Here is a 14,948-nt window from a genome sequence, read left to right on the forward strand (position 1 = left end):
CCACCCAGCTCACAGGCAATATCTACGCTTCACAGTAGGCAAGAGCCATTTCCAGTTCAAGGTGCTTCCGTTTGGCCTTCGGTCGGCACCTCGAATATTCACGAAGATGCTGGCACCAGTCGCTGCTTTTCTAAGGAAGCAGTCCTTGGAAGTGTTCCCATACTTGGACGACTGGCTCGTCAAGGCTCCGTCGTTCAAGGCAACGTCTCAGGCCGTGTCAACTTGCATACGGTTGTTCGCCCATTTGGGTCTTCAGCTCAACAGGTCCAAGTCGGTGCTGATACCCTCCAGGTCACGAAAGTTCCTTGGGGCTATTCTGGACACGAACCTATGCACGGCTCGTCCGTCGGAGGAGCGTCAAGGCAAACTGACCACCTCCGCTCGTCAAATGCTGCACAGGAGATATGTATCGGTTCGACGGTACAAGTCCTTACTCGGATCGATCTCATCCTGCATACCTTTAATACCGCATTGCAGGCTTCATACGCGTCCTCTGCAGGAGGAGTTGGACAAACAATGGCGCCAGGCAGAAGGGTCGTTCAACGACAAGGTGTGGATAACACCTGCTATGCGCAAAGCCTGCGAATGGTGGCTGGTGAAGGAGAACATCGCAGGAGGATTAACGTTTCGGATCCCTCCTTCTCCTATGGTGGTGACCACAGATGCTTCCTTAGAAGGATGGGGAGCTGTTCTCCAGGAGCTTCAGGTCAGCGGTCACTGGAGTCCAGCAGACAGACTACGCCACATCAATCTCTTGGAGCTGAGGGCCATTCACTTAGCCTTGCTGGCGTTCCTTCCCAGACTTCAGAATCGTGCAGTGCTGGTCCGGACAGACAACACGACGGCCATGCACTATATCAACAAGCAAGGGGGAACAAGGTCGCGGACTCTGTCCAAGGAAGCTCAGACGATCTGGGATTTTGCGATCTCTCACAAGATCACTCTGCAAGCCGAGCACCTAGCAGGGTGTCTCAACATCACAGCGGATGCTCTAAGTCGACAGACGGAAGTGACTCACAAGTGGGAGTTACATCAGGCCACGCTGGAGGCAGTGTTCAAGAGATGGGGTACTCCGACCATAGACCTCTTTGCGTCCCCGGAGAACGCCAAGTGCCGGTTTTACGCAAGCAAGGTTCCCCATCAAGGGTCTCTGGGGAATGCCCTTTCGATTGCTTGGTTCGGCGCATTTTGCTACGCCTTTCCTCCCATTCCCCTCATTCCTCGAGTTCTCAGGAAGGTCAGGGCGGAACCATGCAAGATGATTCTCATTGCTCCAGCATGGGCGCGGCAGTTCTGGTCTACGGAACTCCTGCTTCTCTCCCAGGATCGCCCGATTCGCTTGCCACTGATTCCATCTCTGTTGTCGCGAGATCAGGGGCAGGTGCTCCATCCGGATCCGAAGTCACTGCACTTGACAGCGTGGCTCCTGAACACAGAGAATTCCGTCATCTGAATCTCTCCAGGGAGTGCAGGGATGTTTTATCTCAGGCGCGGGCGCCAAGCACTAATAAGACATATAGGGCAAAATGGAAGAGATTTTGTCTATGGTGCAACAGGAATAAACTCCATCCTTATAAGTCCCGGCCACATCAGGTTTTGCCTTACATCCTGTCTCTGGCTAAATCAGGTCTGGCGCACTCTTCGGTCAAGGTACATCTGGCAGCCATATCCCGTTTTCGACGGAAGACATCGGGGCCATCTCTATGGTCCGCAAGGATTGTTAAGCAGTTCCTTAAGGGGTTATTTCGGATGTTTCCTCCGGTCCGACCACCCCCTCCTATCTGGCAGCTTAACCTAGTACTGGCTCAACTGATGAAAGCGCCCTTTGAGCCAATTCACAAGGTGGACCTGAAGTTCCTGTCGTGGAAACTAGCCTTTCTCTTGGCATTAACTTCGGCTAGGAGGGTTAGTGAACTCCAGGCTCTCTCTATAGTGGAGCCTTTTCTGCAGTTCAAGAGGGATGTGCTGATTTTGAGAACCAACCCAAAATTCATCCCGAAGGTGCCTTCGGAGTTTCATCTGAATGAACCCTTAATTTTGAACTCATTTTTTCCGCGTCCTTCCACCCAGGCGGAACGAACATTGCATTCTTTGGATGTCCAGAGATGTCTGAAATTCTATCTCGAGCGCACACGCTCTTTCAGAAAGTCTACTCAGCTATTTATTGCCTACAGTGCACCACGGAAGGGGTTGCCGCTCGCCAAGAGTGGCATTTCCCGCTGGATCTCCAGTGCAATTCAATACTGTCATCAGGCTGCGGGCAAACCTTTGGATAAAAGGGCCCGGGCTCATTCTACGAGAGCGATGGCGTCTTCAGTGGCTCTCTTTGCTGGAGTTGCGATCAAGGACATTTGCAGGGCAGCAACGTGGAGCAGTGTACACACCTTCACGAAGCACCACTGCCTGGAATCGGTGGGACGAGATGAAGCTGCTGTTGGTCAAGCAGTCCTCCGGAATCTTTTTCAATGAGAGGTGAGCTTTCCCTACAATCCCGCCATCCTGGTAAACACATTTGGTTTCAGTAATGATTGTTTTTTCATGTACACTGAGGTGGTTGTGTAACGCCATGTGTCTTCCAAATGTGCTTTTCTGATGTACTGCTTACTATTCTGATACAAAGCATGAGAATCTATAAAAGTTCCAATACTGGGGTAAGAAAACAAGTTACTTACCTGTAACTTAGGTTCCCCAGTATTGGTAACTTTCATAGATTCTCATGCGCCCACCCACCTCCCCTGGGAAAGCTCTGCCGGTTTACTGAGGTAGTGGCTGTTGGCACAACGGCTATGAAAATCTGAGGCTCTGAGCTCTCTCAGGAAGGTTCCAGAGGGTGAGGCTTTGCTGATTGGTCCTGGCAAAAGTTTGGGCTCTTTTGCACAAAGAGGGTGATATACTACAAAAGGAGATGAGGCCTAGGCCTATTTTTCTCTTTTGTTTCTATGGTTATGATATATATATATATATATCTTTTTGTTTACCGAGGCTCCCATTCCGACGACGGGGAATGATACAAAGCATGAGAATCTATGAAAGTTACCAATACTGGGGAACCAAAGTTACAGGTAAGTAACTTGTTTTCTTCCTTTGTCCAACAACACTACTGGAGACATTTGTTCCCCTCACTCTTGTCTGAGCAATAAATGCTGCTTAATTGCAAGATGAGTCGGTAAAATGGATTGCTGAACTTTTCAAGGGAAGGGAAAGAAAATGGCGAGATGCCGGCACACACTATCAACCTATGTTCAAGGTGGATAAGCTGCAGGGAAGTGTCATTAAAACTGTCTGACAACTCCAACCAAGGGGATTCTATTGTCTTACGATTTCAACTTTCTCAGAAGGAACTGTTTGTTTGTGGGACAACACAAACATTGTGATGGTCCGACAGATTCCGTGCACACCCTCAGGATATGTTGGCCTATAGACCTGCTAGCTCACAGTGCCACCATATGTACCCCTAACTCTAGTAAGGTAACAAATGGTTTGGGCAAATTCAGAACATGATAACCCTGACTCCCCAAGGAATCGTGGTAACCGATTTAAACCTTTCGCTCAGTCACTCATGCATACTCAAAAAATACACAAAAAATACACAAAGGGGCGTTTCAATATTTATTGAACCACTTTGATTCTTGTGTAAAATATATGTGCTGCAATCATTAATAGAAAGAAGCAGATCAAAGTGATATGAGAACAGTGAAAAGGGGAAACGATTACACCTTTGTGCTAAAACAATGTACATATGCAGGCATACAAGTACTGTGTATAGTGTACTCCCGCTATGTGCTCCTTATTCTAGTTGCCTAGGGTGGGTGTTCTGCCCATGGTCCCCTTCTGGATGATCTAACTCCTCATTACATGAAGGTAAATGATTGTAGGTGCCCGTCTTGGTCACAAGTTGGACATCCCTCCGGGCATAGGGTAAACAGGAATCACCTGGGCTGAGACTCTAATAATAGCGATGACCTCACAATGACAGCAAAGGGCTCCTCTGATGTGAAAACGGAAATGCATGTGTATTTATAATAACATCATCCATGCTTCTGTGTCAAGGCTTCAGCCAGGCTGACATTTGTTTATTCTCTTGTGATAGCCATGTCACCTCATGGACGAATAACAAACAACAACATTTGCACAATGTATGTTCAGGCCTTGTACTAAATGTTCAAGGCGTCGTTATAGTATACTTACGAAGTGGAACTGTAAGCTATGTGGTTTCAAAGAAACAAATCCTGCACTCTCACTCAAGCAAATGTGTGTCAAAAGGCATTGTGTCTAAAGGAAGGCAAATTAAGAAACGTGTGCATGTAAAGATGGGAGTGGTTCTTTCCTGAGCCTAACCTAGCCATGGGACACTATCTCCTACATCAACAGGCATGTGTGTGCAAATCCAGCAAGAGGAAGACTTAATGGTCTGCCTGTACTTTTCCAGCAGTAACACATAGGAGTTACACTTGTACGTCTAGCAGCAGTTTCATACCATGCATTTTCAGCACAGTTCTCTTGTATAATAATTCTCAATTCTACAGCAAGGATGTACCCTACCACCAACCAGATGCTCAAAGCAGGAAGGATGATAACAGGTCATACCCAGAGAGTAATCTGGTATCTAGAAGGAGGCGACTGTTTACTGTGGAATGAGGCAGTAACAATGCGAATCTGTCATGTGGTGCTGTAGCAGGCAGCAGAAGTGGGTACAGAGTCTTTGACCCACCAAGAGACTGCGTTAGAGGAGGTGTCATTCATACTTTAGGAAGGAGTGGCTCCAGGTGGCTAGGCATTGAAATTTAACAGCAGTGTTCATGATGAGCAAGATCTGATAGGCTCTTCACCAGCGGAGCTGTAGAACGGTTTTCCGCAGGGACATGCAGGTACATACCTAAGCACCAGGCTGGAGGAAACGGCAGACTTAAGTCGGAGCTAGGTATGATATCTTAAAGCTGAGAATGGAAACTGTAATGACATTGTGTAATCTTTCCACAGTACCATAACACAACATCCTCACTTAACTGCAAATCTAGCTTTGCAGAGGACACAGAGTGGTTTGAAGGGATCATCATGGGTCGGCCCGTGACAACAATTAATGCGTGATTCAGTCTTTTGGAAAGGGAGCGCTCTCAAGAAACACAGGGATAGTGGTAAAGCAGCCAGACATTTTACCTCTGTTTGCGAACATATCTTAGTACTCCCATTATTACTTTCCACTTTACATGCTGACTCTGGGTGATAGACACAATGGACGTAATGGTCCTAGCTTGTCTGTACTACTGTAGACATGAAATGTGTTCCTTAATCACTACTAATCTGGCTTGTTATGCCGAACCTTGGGTTGAAATCTGAGTAATCGCTTATCAACAATAATGGTATCTGTGGGGGCACAGGCGTATGCTGCCACCCATCCTAAAAATATGCTAGCCATAAGCACTTCGGAGTCATTTGCACACTTAGGTGGCTGTACAAATCCACCTTGAAGGTGAACAAAGGTGCTCCAATGAGAATGGTGAGCAGTGGGGAATGCCATACCCCTTTTCCAACATTGAATGGCAGGCATGTTGCACAGGATTTGTAATAACTCTGGGCTATAGAATTAAAGAAGAGCACACACCAATGAGTTGCAGCGACACTAAGCATGTTGTCTCTACCAGCATGATCTGTTCCATGATACAACCTGGTCAGGCTGGGGAGTAGAAATTCTGGTGCAGGCACAGGTCCAGTACTGTCTGTCTGCACCCCCTAAGGGTCTCTTTTACATGTTTCTTGATCCAGGACTACTTTTTATGATCAGAAGCGTGCTCCTGCAATTGAGACCAATCCCTTTAATGTTTGTACAGTATATAGATTCATTTTCACCACATACTTGGTAACATCAGCAGTTTTAGACAAGATAGCGTTTTTGGCAGCAGAATTGGCTAGGGCATTGCCTCTTGAAACAACATTATCAGGGTGTTAGAGGGCAGCACATTTTACCACAGCAAACTTTTCTGCTAATTGCAAAGCCTTTAAAAGAGTTTGAACATTTTGCCCATTCTTTATTCAACAATACTGCAGTGATACTCTGGATTCTGAGGAGGGCGAAATTAGAGATCCTGCCGATACTACGCAGATAGAAACCCACGAGCTGACTACTCCGGCCGAGGTCTGCAAGTATTTGCAATATATGTTGGCCTATAGACCTGCTAGCTCACAGTGCCACCATATGTACCCCTAACTCTAGTAAGGTAACAAATGGTTTGGGCAAATTCAGAACATGATAACCCTGACTCCCCAAGGAATCGTGGTAACCGATTTAAACCTTTCGCTCAGTCACTCATGCATACTCAGAAAAATACACAAAAAATACACAAAGGGGCATTTCAATATTTATTGAACCACTTTGATTCTTGTGTAAAATATATGCGCTGCAATCATTAATAGAAAGAAGCAGATCAAAGTGATATGAGAACAGTGAAAAGGGTAAACGATGACACCTTTGTGCTAAAACAATGTACATATGCAGGCATACAAGTACTGTGTATAGTGTACTCCCACTATGTGCTCCTTATTCTAGTTGCCTAGGGGGGGGTGTTCTGCCCATGGTCCCCTTCTGGATGATCTAACTCCTCTTTACATGAAGGTAAATGAATGTAGGTGCCCGTCTTGGTCACAAGTTGGACATCCCTCCTGGCATAGGGTAAACAGGAATCACCTGGGCTGAGACTCTAATAATAGCGATGCCCTCACAATGACAGCAAAGGGCTCCTCTGCATGTGTATTTATAATAACATCATCCATGCTTCTGTGTCAAGGCTTCAGCCAGGCTGACATTTGTTTATTCTCTTGTGATAGCCATGTCACCTCATGGACGAATAACAAACAACAACATTTGCACAATGTATGTTCAGGCCTTGTACTAAATGTTCAAGGTGTTGTTATAGTATACTTACGAAGTGGAACTGTAAGCTATGTGGTTTCAAAGAAACAAATCCTGCACTCTCACTCAAGCAAATGTGTGTCACAAGGCATTTTGTCTAAAGGAAGGCAAATTAAGAAACGTGTGCACGTAAAGAGGGGAGTGGTTCTTTCCTGAGCCTAACCTAGCCATGTGACACTATCTCCTACATCAACAGGCATGCGTGTGCAAATCCAGCAAGAGGAAGACTTAATGGTCTGCCTGTACTTTTCCAGCAGTAACACATAGGAGTTACCCTTGTACGTCTAGCAGCAGTTTCATACCATGCATTTTCAGCAGAGTTCTCTTGTATAATAATTCTCAATTCTACAGCAAGGATGTACCCTACCACCAACCAGATGCTCAAAGCAGGAAGGATGATAACAGGTCATACCCACAGAGTAATCTGGTATCTAGAAGGAGGCGACTGTTTACTGTGGAATGAGGCAGTAACAATGCGAATCTGTCATGTGGTGCTGTAGCAGGCAGCAGAAGTGGGTACAGAGTCTTTGACCCACCAAGAGACTGCGGTAGAGGAGGTGTCATTCATACTTTAGGAAGAAGTGGCTCCAGGTGGCTAGGCATTGAAATTTAACAGCAGTGTTCACGATGAGCAAGATCTGATAGGCTCTTCACCAGCGGAGCTGTAGAACGGTTTTCCGCAGGGACATGCAGGTACATACCTAAGCACCAGGCTGGAGGAAACGGCAGACTTAAGTCGTAGCTAGGTAAGATATCTTACAGCTGAGAATGGAAACTGTAAAGACATTGTGTAATCTTTCCACAGTACCATAACACAACATCCTCACTTAACTGCAAATCTAGCTTTGCAGAGGACACAGAGTGGTTTGAAGGGATCATCATGGGTCGGCCCGTGACAACCATTAATGCGTGATTCAGTCTTTTGGAAAGGGAGCATTCTCAAGAATCACAGGGATAGTGGTAAAGCAGTCAGACATTTTACCTCTGTTTGTGAACATATCTTAGTACTCCCATTATTACTTTCCACTTTACATGCTGACTCTGGGTGATAGACACAATGGACGTAATGGTCTTAGCTTGTCTGTACTACTGTAGACATGAAATGTCTTCCTTAATCACTACTAATCTGGCTTGTTATGCCGAACCTTGGGTTGAAATCTGAGTAATCGCTTATCAACAATAATGGTATCTGTGGGGGCACAGGCGTATGCTGCCACCCATCCTGAAAATATGCTAGCCACAAGCACTTCGGAGTCATTTGCACACTTAGGTGGCTGTACAAATCCACCTTGAAGGTGAACAAAGGTGCTCGAATGAGAATGGTGAGCAGTGGGGAATGCCATACCCCTTTTCCAACATTGAATGGCAGGCATGTTGCCCAGGATTTGTAATAACTCTGGGCTATAGAATTAAAGAAGAGCACACACCAATGAGTTGCAGCGACACTAAGCATATTGTCTCTACCAGCATGATCTGTTCCATGATACAACCTGGCCAGGCTGGGGAGTAGAAATTCTGGTGCAACCACAGGTCCAGTACTGTCTGTCTGCATCCCCTAAGGGTCTCTATTACATGTTTCTTGATCCAGGACTGCTTTTTATGATCAGAAGCGTGCTCCTGCAATTGAGACCAATCCCTTTAATGTTTGTACAGTATATAGATTCATTTTCACCACATACTTGGTAACATCAGCAATTTTAGACAAGATAGCGTTTTTGGCAGCAGAATCTGCTAGGGCATTGCCTCTTGAAACAACATTATCAGGGTGTTAGAGGGCAGCACATTTTACCACAGCAAACTTTTCTGCTAATTGCAAAGCCTTTAAAAGAGTTTGAACATTTTGCCCATTCTTTATTCAACAATACTGCAGTGATACTCTGGATTCTGAGGAGGGCGAAATTAGAGATCCTGCCGATACTACGCAGATAGAAACCCACGAGGTGACTACTCCGGCCGAGGTCTGCAAGTATTTGAAAAACATGAAAAACAACGGCGCTCCCGGGCCCAATGGCCTTCCATCTGCGGTATTCAAATGTGCGCTGGAAGATTGGGCTAAGTTATTAGTCCCTTTATACAACTACGCGTTTTCTACCCATCGGTTACCAGACTCATGGAAAGGCTCGATCTTATGCCCAATTTTTAAGAAAGGAGACCCCTCTCTTCCAGCGAATTACCGAATCATTGCCCTATTAGATCTTGAGGCTAAGGTATATGCTCGGTATCTTCTCAGGACGCTAGAAAAATGGGTAGCGGAAAACAACATTCTACCATACTTTCAAACTGGGTTTCGATCCTCGGCCTCCACAATAGACAATATTACTACTTTAGCTATCCTGAGCCATCAAGCAGCGCAAAAAAATAATCTCCCCCTCCATTGCTGCTTTATAGACTACGGCTCTGCCTTTGACAAAGTGTCTCGTAACACCTTATGGAGGAAACTGGACAAATGGGGGATCCCTCAGAGTCTGCTAGGAGCCCTCATCTCCTTGCATAAGAACACATGGGTACGAGTCAGAACTGGCCCAACGACAGTCTCTGCAAAAATTCCAACCTCAGGTGGCTTAAAGCAAGGATGCGTTCTTGCTCCCCTCTTGTTCAATCTTTACACCGCCGATTTGGAGAGATTCCTGGAGAAAAGTAGTCTCCTTCCGCCAAAACTGGGCTTTGCAACAAGGAACCTGCATATTCTGCAATACGCTGATGATATCGTTATAATGGACCAGGCAAAATCTGGCCTCCAAAGAGCCTTGAGCACGCTCCACAAATATAATACTGCTAACGCTTTAAACATTAATCAGGACAAGACCAAGGTCTTAATCTTCGGCTGTTGCAAGAAAAAGAAAAGTTTAACGTGGAACATTGGGCCCTCAAAGATCAAAACAACATCAAAATACAATTACTTGGGGTTCTGGTTTAGCGAGTCTTCCAGATCATCAGTCCACTTGGCCGCCTTAAAAAAGAGAGCTGGAGCAATAACGTACAGCCTGATCCGACTCAATCAGTCCCTGAGTAGTCCTTCTGCCGAACCCATTCTGAAGGTGATTAAAGCCACTCTTCTCCCTGCCTTTAGTTATGGGCATCAGGCATTTCCTGGCACATGCTCGGCCAGTCTTGACCACGCCCAGGTTTCCATTTATAAAAAAAAATGTCATCTACCGAATTACATCCACAGGGCAAGACTACGACTGGAGCTGGGCCTCCAAAGACAATCTATTTTTTGTGAGGCTGATACCCTGAAATATTTTATAAGGACATTAAAAGCCGCAGATAACACCCTTAAAGCCCGGTTAAAAGAAACTCTTGCCAACTCTGGGAATCCGTGGAACCGTCAAATTGTAAAAGCCATAAGAACGCTACACATCGACGAATCATTACTAACCACAGACACTATTCCATACACAGTCTGGAAAGGGGCTATCAACAAGCAGGTTAGACAAATTTCCTACCATATGGACATCCAGGTCCTAAGAACAACAACAAGTCTGAACGCAGTGGCCCGAACGAATATAATGTTCATGGGTCTCTTAGGTTTGCGCTCCACTGCCTTCAACCGATGGGCTCCATCAAGTGAGGAGGGGGCCTGCAGACTGTGCAACTACAGGTCTGAATCATGGTTGCATCTTCTATGCTGCTGTCCCGGCCTTGGCGCTCCCAGAAGACTTCTTTTAAAACCTTTATATTTAAAAAGGGGTACCAGTACATGTTGGAAGGCATCGACCCTCTGCTTTACTTCCCTAGAGATTCAAGTGCTTGCAAGGACTGGAAAATATGTGAGACTCTTGGACAATCTGTTTTTATCCCCTCCTGTCCCCGCCCTTCCAGTTCTACTTTTTTCACCCCCTGTCCTTGTATCCCTGTACCAAATTATTTTATCCTTGGCTCTGGAAACCAGTCACGTGATTATAATAGTAACTACAAAACTGCCTCGCCAGTTATATGTATATGACCTTAAATTTGATGTTTTTTTTGTTTCTGTTTTTAACGTGGTAACAGCACTATGATGACATTTTACTGCAATGGTTTTAATTAACTGTGCTAATTTAATAAACTAAACTAAAAAAAACGAAACATTCTTTATTGGAGTTCCACTGAGGTCATCACACCTCATCCAGAAGAGTCCAGACACATACTTGGATGAGGTGTACACATTAACAATCTTTTCTTTAGCAATTGTGCATGCCAGGGTGAGTGCAATGAGCTCTGCCACTTGGGCGGATTTCACTGTGGGCAGATTGCAGCTTTCCACCACCTGATATACAGGACACACAGTGTAACTAACAGTGAGAGTTACTTTGTCACTTCTGACACAGGAACTGTGCACAAAATAAATTAGTTCATATTTATTGAGCAGCACATCAGTTAAGTTAATATGTGGAATCCTATGCAGTAGCACAAGATACAGTCATGTGGGTCTCCATCTTCACTGGTAGGCTTAAGAGAGTGAGGTTCAAAGCAGGACAATGGATCAATTTAATAGGAGTCGAGCAGACAACTGTAGTATTTCTTATTGGGACAACCATGCTTTGGCAAGATGCTGAGTTTTTGTAGTGAGAAGAAGTGCAACCATGGAGTTAGGCACAGCAATAATTAGTGGGGAACTTCACGCAGTATTTTCAGAGGCTTCAATAAGAATTATGGCAGCCGCCACAGTCTGTAAAGATTTTGCGAGCCCACCACAGCTGTGTACAACTTTGAGGAGTAATAAGCTATCATTCATGTCTGATGCCCATGACTTTGTATCAACACCCCAAGCACAAATTGATTTAGTTCATGGCAATACATATTAAAAGATTTAATATTTTCATCGAGCCTTAAGGCAAATGCAGAGGTCAATGCCTGCTTTATCTTTACGAATGCGTTTTCAGCTTCACTGGGAAACAGTTACAGAGAGAGGTGAGTTACCAATGACTTTAACTCTTTTGTAGGACACGTGATGCTTGCCAGCATAAATCTCATTGCCAAGATATCTCACTCCTGGAAAGCAAAACTGCATTTTTTCCTTTGAAGCCAAATGCCTTTTCTTAGCCAATTCGATAGGAAGATAGACGGAGTCTTCCTTGTACTGATCTGGAGTAACAGATGCCAACAGTACATCATCAACACATTAAATCAGAGTAAACTCTGGGGGAAAACCAGTGTCTCCAATTCCTTTTTTAGGGCTTGTCCATGACAAAGGTCAACCATTGTGAACCAATGGGCCCTAGCAAGTATGCAGGAAAGATTGGTAGCATGATTGAGGATCTCAGGGAAGCTTGTGGATAACCATAATGTTAATAGCCCTAAGGTCCTGTATAAACATGCACACATTGGCCTTCCCTGCATTGCGTATGGGGAAAATCGGGGTGTTACATCTACTGTGCACCTGAATATTGACCCCAGAATATTTATGGAACACAATATAGAGGATAAAATATTGAAAAAAATATATTGATAGGTAAGAGAGTCAGATTTTTCTATACCCAAATTCCACATATATGTTCCTACGCAGTACATATGTCTTCAAGGTACATAGATGTGGAGTTAGGAGCAGTAAATATGTACTTCCCAAAATGTGTTTACCTTTTGTTATAATGTCCGTCAATATTCTGTCCTTGATTATCTGGTACCACAATATTCGGGGGATCAATATTCAATAGTGCAATCTACTAACAAGTGGTACTAAAATCCCCTGCTTGATCAAATCCGCTGTTACAGGACGGGTGCCTCGGGTTTCAGTAGGTACTAAGGTACCTTGGGTAGCTTTTTCTGATGGTCAGCCACCACCTTTTGGGGTTCTATCAAAGAGATGAATAGCGCAATGTTGGCCGCTGTGGACCATAATGTTTCCCCTTACAATTCTCAAACCTTTCTGACCTCCTCAACCCCTCCCTCCCACCCCAACTTCCCTTGAAGGAGCACCTCACCTTGCTCCTTTAATCACTTGCTGCATGTTCTGCAGTTTCAAAGACATCAATTTTGATTCAACATTCTCTTTCTGTTTCTCTTGTGACGCTACACAGTGGTTTGCTACTAATTCTGCTAACGTCTTAGTCTGACATCCAATACATATAGTAGTCAATTAATTCTTAACATTCAGTACAAATACTTGCACAAAAATAACACCAACTGCTTCATGAGCCATCTCCGCTGGAGGGGCTTATACCTGAGTACCTTTCCAACATATCCTTAATTCTGTCTAAATAATCGACTAGATCCTCATGTTTAGTCTGTTAACAATTAGAAATCTCAGTCCAATCAGTTTTTCCTGGGCATATCTCCAGAATCTCCACTGTACATCCTTTGTTGCATTCAACTCTCCATTATTCTTGTGGTCCATTCGCTGTGCCAGCTCTTTCTCCACCAATTTATCCCTCGCCTCACTCTGCACTGTCAATTGCAACACTTTATTAACATCTGTCCAAACGGATCGGTATACTTAAAAAAGACTCTCTATTTCTTCTCAGAACTGAGTTGAGTTTTTCTCTTATGTTGGGGTATTGTTTCTTTATGCTCATTAAGTTGGAGGTGGTCCAGAGAACCTGGACAATGACTTCACCCCTAGCCGCTGGCTAGTCCCTCAAAGGGGAAGGGATAGAAAAAGACAGACTCATCATCCACATCATTTTGATGGGGAGAAGCATCTAGATAACCACACTGTATTTTGTCTCAAGCTATTGAGAGTAGGACTTCGTTCTCGCTAGTCCCTACCCCCCAGGGCAAAACGCACGCATGCTGTCGGAATCAGCCTTTGACCTGGTCACTTTACTTCTAACCAATCGCAATGCAGCACTCACTTTCGTGGTACCTCCTTCTGCTTCGATCCCACAGCTACTGTTCTGTTTCCGGATGCAGCTCCCGCTGCTCCCTGTCGGCCAGCATGGGAAACATGGCCTCCACCCTTGAATCAGTGCTCACTCTCACTCATCTCCTGTGGTTCAGTGATCTGGGAGCATAGGTAGGGAGGAGGTAGAGTAGTTGCAGCACACTTTCTGACCTTGTTCTTAAGATGGCTTTTTGTATTCTAAGGTATCTTAAGTAACTTTCATACTATGTATGTGGGATTCATGCTTGCGCTTATGCGCCTTCTTATGCGACTGGATGAAGAGTTGACTTTTTAGTGTCTGTTTTGTTTTTTGTGGTCTTTCAGTTTCTTTTGCAGATTAATTAATCTCTCCACGTTAAAGGTACCATACTCTGGAAAGTACTTTTCCCAACCTCAGTGAGTTCCATCCACTCTTGTAGTATTTGCATGTGCATTTACCATATTGTTTGTACATAGTATGAACCGGAGTCCCTTTTGGTGGAGACTTGCTACATTTAGACTGCCTGGCCCCAATCACGATTCTTTGTAGTCCAGTCATACTTTGGATATGAGGGAAAAGGGTATGCCTTCAGATAGTTTTTGCTTTGTAACTGATCTCTAGGAATAGGAAAGTATCAATCACTCACCCACAAAGATCTCCCTGCGTTCAACAAACCTACAGTGTGCACCGGGAGATGCTTGTAAAGTCGTCGGGTGGCTATATCAGAGAAACTTTCTCTCTCACATGTTCATCCTTCAAGTGTCTGCACTCCAGATTCTGGCACTCCTGCCTATCTTTCCTGTTAATGCAGTATTTCTAGAGCCTGCTTCTCTATACCGTGGAGTCCCAGTCATGCTAATTTGTCTTTCTTCCGGATTCCTCCCCGTCCTACTGCCCAACCATTTTCCTTTTATTCTTCCTGTCATCTCCTGCTTTGATGACAATTGTGCGCACTCTTGACAATACATTAGACACAAACCATATAAGTCATGCGAGCAAGCAACAAAACATATTGTAAACCGACACTTTTACCTAAAATGTGCCTGTTGTCGGTATGTGCTCATATTTCAGCCAATTACCAGGTCTGGTCTCCTTTACCTCTGGTTTCATCAGAGCCGGCAGATCCTCTGCAGAAGTACCATTTTGCTATGTATACATACATAGATACATACAATTTCTACCAAATCACAGCAGTGTGGCTATTCAAACACTGTGTGTGTGTGTGCGTGTGCGTGTATAAATATATATATATTTTTTTT

The 14,948-nt window shown here is 44.7% G+C and overlaps 1 protein-coding gene across 2 annotated transcripts in view; it reads left to right on the forward strand.

The window, feature by feature from the left end:
• SCLT1 (sodium channel and clathrin linker 1) overlaps positions 1-14,948 on the forward strand; it is a 589,184-nt gene that overhangs the window by 257,151 nt on the left and 317,085 nt on the right. The gene's annotated exons all lie outside the window — the stretch shown is intronic.

Source organism: Triturus cristatus, chromosome 2_2 (assembly GCF_964204655.1).
Source record: "Triturus cristatus chromosome 2_2, aTriCri1.1, whole genome shotgun sequence".
In the NCBI taxonomy this organism is placed as follows: domain Eukaryota; kingdom Metazoa; phylum Chordata; class Amphibia; order Caudata; family Salamandridae; genus Triturus; species Triturus cristatus.